Source organism: Lipotes vexillifer, unplaced genomic scaffold (genome assembly GCF_000442215.2).
Source record: "Lipotes vexillifer unplaced genomic scaffold, Lipotes_vexillifer_v1.1 scaffold742, whole genome shotgun sequence".
NCBI lineage: Eukaryota > Metazoa > Chordata > Mammalia > Artiodactyla > Lipotidae > Lipotes > Lipotes vexillifer.
The window spans coordinates 2,463,069-2,469,077 of record NW_006775459.1 but is presented as its reverse complement, the minus strand read 5'-3'; positions in this window follow the sequence as shown (position 1 = coordinate 2,469,077).

Genomic DNA, 6,009 nt, shown 5'->3' with positions numbered 1-6,009 from the left:
CTGCAAACAGTGACAGTTTTACTTCTTTTCCGATTTGTATTCCTTTTATTTCTTTTTCTTCTCTGATTGCCGAGGCTAGGACTTCCAAAACTATGTTGAATAATAGCAGTGAGAGTGGACATCGCTGCCTTCTTCCTGATCTTAGAGGAAATGCTTTTAGTTTTTCACCATTGAGAATGATGTTTGCTGTGGGTTTGTTGTATATGGACTTTATTATGTTGAGGTAGGTTCCCTCTATGCCCACTTTCTGGAGAGTTTTTATCATAGATGGGTGTTGAATTTTGTCAAAAGCTTTTGATGCAAAAGCTTTTTCTGCATCTATTGAGATGATCATATGGTTTTTATTCTTCAATTTGTTAATATGGTGTATCACATTGATTGATTTGCATATATTGAAGAATCCTTGCATCCCTGGGATAAATCCCACTTGATTGTGGTGTATGATCCTTTTAATGTTTTGTTGGATTCTGTTTGCTAGTAGTTTGTTGAGGATTTTTGCACCTATATTCATCAGTGATATCGGTCTGTAATTTTCTGGTTTTGTAGTATCTTTGTCTGGTTTTGGTATTAGGGTGATGGTGGCCTCATAGAATGAGTTTGTGAGTTTTCCTTCCTCTGCAATTTTTTGGAAGAGTTTGAGAAGGATGGATGTTAGCTCCTCTCTAAATGCCTGATAGAATTCACCTGTGAAGCCATTTGGTCCTGGACTTTTGTTTGTTGGAAGATTTTTAATCGCAGTGTCAATTTCATTACTTGTGATTGATCTGTTCATATTTTCTTTTTCTTCCTGGTTCAGTCTTGGAAGGTTATACCTTTCTAAGAATTTGTCCATTTCTTCCAGGTTGTCCATTTTATTGGCATAGAGTTGCTTGTAGTAGTCTCATAGTATGCTTTGTATTTCTGTGGTGTTGTAACTTCTCCTTTTTCATTTCTAGTTTCATTGATTTGAGTCCTCTTCCTCTTTTTCTTGATGAGTCTGGCTAAAGGTTTATCAATTTTGTTTATCTTCTCAAAGAAGCAGCTTTTAGTTTTATTGATCTTTGCTATTGTTTTCTTTGTTTCTATTTCATTTATTTCTGCTCTGATCTTTATGATTTCTTTCCTTCTGCTAACTTTGGGTTTTGTTTGTTCTTCTTTCCTAGTTCCTTTAGGTATAAGTTTAGATTTTGAGATTTTTTTTGTTTCTTGAGGTAGGCTTGTATAGCTATAAACTTCCCTCTTAGAACTGCTTTTGCTGCATCCCATACGTTTTGGATTGTTGTGTTTTCATTGTCATTTGTCTCTAGGTACTTTTTGATTTCCTCTTTGATTTCTTCAGTGATCTCTTGGTTATTTAGTAACGTAGTGTTTAGCCTCCATGTGTTTGTGTTTTTTACGGTCTTTTCCCCTGTAATTCATTTCTAATCTTATAGCATTGTGGTCAGAAAAGATGCTTGATATGATTTCAATTTTCTTAAATTTACTGAGGGTTGATTTGTGACCCAAGAAGTAATCTATCCTGGAAAATGTTCTGTGCGCACTTGAGAAGAAAGTGTAGTCTGCTGTTTTTGGATGGAATGTCCTATAAGTATCAGTTAAATCTATCTGGTCTATTGTGTAATTTAAAGCTTCTGTTTCCTTATTATTTTCATTTTGGATGATCTGTCCATTGGTGTAAGTGAGGTGTTAAAGTTCCCCACTCTTATTGTGTTACTGTCCATTTCCTCTTTTATAGCTGTTTGCAGTTGCCGTATGTATTGAGGTGCTCCTGTGTTGGGTGCATATATATTTATAATTGTTATATCTTCTTCTTGGATTGATCCCTTGATCATTATGTAGTGTCCTTCCTTGTCTATTGTAACATTCTTTAAAGTCTATTTTATCTGATATGAGTATAGCTACTCCAGCTTTCTTTTGATTTCCATTTGCATGGAATATCTTTTTCCATCCCCTCACTTTCAGTCTGTATGTGTTCCTAGGTCTGAAGTGGGTCTCTTGTAGACAGCATATAGATGGGTCTTGTTTTTGTATCCATTCAGGCAGCCTGTATCTTTTGGGTGGAGCATATAATCCATTCACGTTTAAGGTAATTATCAATATGTATGTTCCTATGACCATTTTCTTAATTGTTTTGGGTTTGTTTTTGTAGGTTCTTTTCTTCTCTTTTCTTTCCCACTTAGAGACGTTCCTTTAGCATTTGTTGTAGAGCTGGTTTGGTGGTGCTGAATTCTCTTAGTTTTTGCTTTTCTGTAAAGCTTTTGATTTCTCCATTGAATCTGAATGAGATCCTTGCCGGGTAGAGTAATCTTGGTTGTAGGTTCTTCCCTTTCATCACTTTAAGTATACCATGCCACTCCCTTCTGGCTTGTAGAGTTTCTGCTGAGAAATCAGCTGTTAACCTTATGGGAGTTGCCTTGTATGTTATTTCTTGCTTTTCCCTTGCTGCTTTCAATAATTTTTCTTTGTCTTTAATTTTTGCCAATTTGATTACTATGTGTCTCGGTGTGTTTCTTCTTGGGTTTATCCTGTATGGGACTCACTGCGTTTTCTGGACTTGGGTGGCTGTTTCCTTTCCCATGTTAAGGAAGTTTTTGACTATAATCTCTTCAAATATTTTCTTGAGTCCTTTCTCTCTCCTCCTTTTGGGACCCCTATAATGTGAATGTTGTTGCATTTAATGTTGTCCCAGAGGTCTCTTAGGCTGTCTTCATTTCTTTTTTTTTTTTGTGGTATGCAGGCCTCTCGCTCTTGTGGCCTCTCCCACTGCAGAGCACAGGCTCCGGATGCACAGACTCAGCTGCCATGGCTCACGTGCCCAGCCGCTCCACGGCACGTGGGATCCTCCCAAACCGGGGCATGAACCCGTGTCCCCTGCATCGGCAGGGAAGCCCTGTCTTCATTTCTTTTCATTCTTTTTTCTTTATTCTGTTCCGCAGCAGTGAATTCTACCATTCTGTCTTCCAGGTCACTTATCCGTTCTTCTGCTTGTTATCCTGCTATTGATTTTTTCTAGTGTAGTTTTCACTTCAGTTATTGTATTGTTCATCTCTGTTTGTTTGTTTTTTAATTCTTCTAGGTCTTTAACATTTTTGGCATCTTCTCGATCTCTGCCTCCATTGTTTTTCCAAGGTCCTAGATCATCTTCACTATTATTATTTTGAATTCTTTTTCTGGAAGGTTGCCTATCTCCACTTCATTTAGTTGTTTTTCCGGGGTTTTATTTTGTTCCTTCATCTGGTACATAGCCCTCTGCCTTTTCATCTTGTCTATCTGTGAATGTGGTTTTTGTTCCAGAGGCTTCAGGATTGTAGTTCTTTTTGCTTCTGCTGTCTGTCCTCTGGTGGATGAGGCTGTCTAAGAGGCTTGTGCAGGTTTCCTGATGGGAGGGACTGGTGGTGGGTAGAGCTGGGCGTTGTTCTTGTGGGCAGAGCTCAGTAAAACTTTAATCTGCTTGACTGCTGATGGGTGGGGCTGGGCTCCCTCCCTGTTGTTTGTTTGGCCTGAGGCAACCCAACACTGGAGCCTACCTGGGCTCTTTGGTGGGGCTAATGGAAGACTCTGGGAGAGCTCATGCCAAGGAGTACTTCCCAGAAATTCTGCCGCCAGTGTCCTTGTCCCCACAGTGAGACAGAGCCATTCCCCACCTCTGCAGGAGACCCTCCAACACTAGTTGGTAGGTCTGGTTCAGTGTCCCCTGGGGTCACTGCTCCTTCCCCTGGGTCCTGATGCACACACTACTTTGTGTGTGCCCTCCAAGAGTGGAGTCTCTGTTTCCCCCAGTCCTGTCAAGGTCCTGCAGTCAAATCCCACTAGCCTTCAAAGTCCAATTTTCTAGGAAATCTTCCTCCCGTTGCCAGACCCCCAGGTTGGGAAGCCTGACATAGAGCTCAGAGCCTTCACTCCAGTGGGTGGACTTCTGTGGTATAAATGTTCTCCAGTCTGTGAGTCACCCACCCAGCAGTTATGGCATTTGATTTTGCTGTGATTGCGCCCCTCCTACTGTCGCATTGTGGCTTCTCCTTTGTCTTTGGATGTGGGGTATCTTTTTGGTGAGTTCCAGTGTCTTCCTGTTGCTGATTGTCCAGCAGCTAGCTGTGATTCTGGTGTTCTCACAAGAGGGAGTGAAAGCACATTCTTCTACCCTGCCATCTTGGTTCAGCTTCTGTTTTCTTAAGGTTTGTTTCTGGAATTCTACTTGGAATTCATTTGGTCTGTGGTATAAGATGGATTCCTTGATTTCTTTCCCCCAATCACTTTTCCTTTAGCCTATATTAAACATAATTTAACCTTTCTTAAATGAATAACTGTAATAACTCACCTCAGGTTTCCATTTTCAATATCACTGTTCAGTATGGTTGATGCAAAAAATATGAGATATTCTGTAGATCTTGAGATATGCTCCATTCATTACTAATGCTACTGGAATAGTTCAGGTTCCTATTATTCATCATCACTTCAAAGTCATAACAACTAATCCTCCATGCTTTCCTTCTCTCCTCCTCTAATCAGTTCTTTACTAGTTGCCAGATTAAACTTCCTAAAGCATAGTCCTGATGACACTTCCCTATACAAAGACCTTCAATGGGTCTCAGAAAATAAAAAATAATTTAACTAGGTATTTATATTACTTTGCTAGGGCTGCTGAAACAAAGTGCCACAAACCTGGTGACTTAAACAAAAGATACTGTCTCACAGTTCTGGAGGCTACAAAGCTGAAATGAAGGTGTTGACAGGGCTGCTTCCTTCTCTGGGCTCTGAGGAAGAGTCTATTCCATGCCTCTCCTTTAGTTTCTGGTGGTTTTCTGATAATCTCTGGCATTCCTTGGCTTGTGGATGAATTACCCTGATCTCTGCCTTCATCGTCACATGGCATTCTCCCTGACTCTATGACCAAATTTCCCCCTCTTGTAAGGATATCAGTCATACTGGATTAGTCCCCACTCTACTTCAACATGACCTCATCTTAACTAATCAATATCTGCAATAACCTTGTTTCCAAATAAGGTCACATTCTAAGGTACTAGGGTTTAGAACTTCAACATGTGAATCTGGAGGGAGGGGGACACAATTCAACCCCTAACAGTATTCAAAGCCCTCCATAAGGTTTCCTACTTCCCCTTCAGCTTTATCTCCCCATACCTTACCATTTCACCTTACACTGGAGGTAATGTAGACAACGAAAAGCCCTGCCTTTCTGTAAATCATTACAATACTTTCTGTCTCTGTGCATTTCTTTTCCTCTAATTTTTTGGACCCTCTCACCAAATCCTATTCATTCTTCAGGGTCAAGCTCAAAAGATCCTTCTTGGGGCTTCCCTGGTGGCGCAGTGCTTGAGAGTCCGCCTGCCGTTGCAGGAGACGCGGGTTCGTGCCCCGTTTCGGGAAGATCCCACATGCAGCGGAGCGGCTGGGCCCGTGAGCCATGGCCGCTGAGCCTGCGCGTCCGGAGCCTGTGCTCCGCAAATGGGAGAGGCCACAACAGTGAGAGGCCCGCATAACGCAAGAAAAAAAAAAAAAAAAAAAAAAAAGATCCTTCTTCCATTAATAGCCTAAGTTTCCTACCCAGAAATAAACTCTTTCTTTTCTTCCCCCTAAATATATTATTTGCACTTTTCTTATGGAACTTAGCACATAACTTGTAACTACTGTTGTACATGGCTTATATGATCTATATTCCCTACTGGACTGTATGTCTCTCTTGGGGACAAGGCACACACAGCATTTATTTTTCCCACAGTATTCTTCAAAGTGCTTTATAACAAATATTTGTTGAACAGTTATAACTATCATAGAAATTATAGTTTAAAATCTTTGATATCAGTTATTTTATAATTATTATTTACTTAAGACTGCAGAAAAAAATCTTATGAATGGATGCTTCTGACTTTAATATATACTATTGAAATGCACAAATGTTTTCAAACCAATATATAGTTTCAGATCCTAATCCTGAGCCTGTCTAACAAGGTGAACTTACCAATACACTGTAGGGGCCCATTAAACAACTCTAAATTTTTTCCTACAATATTG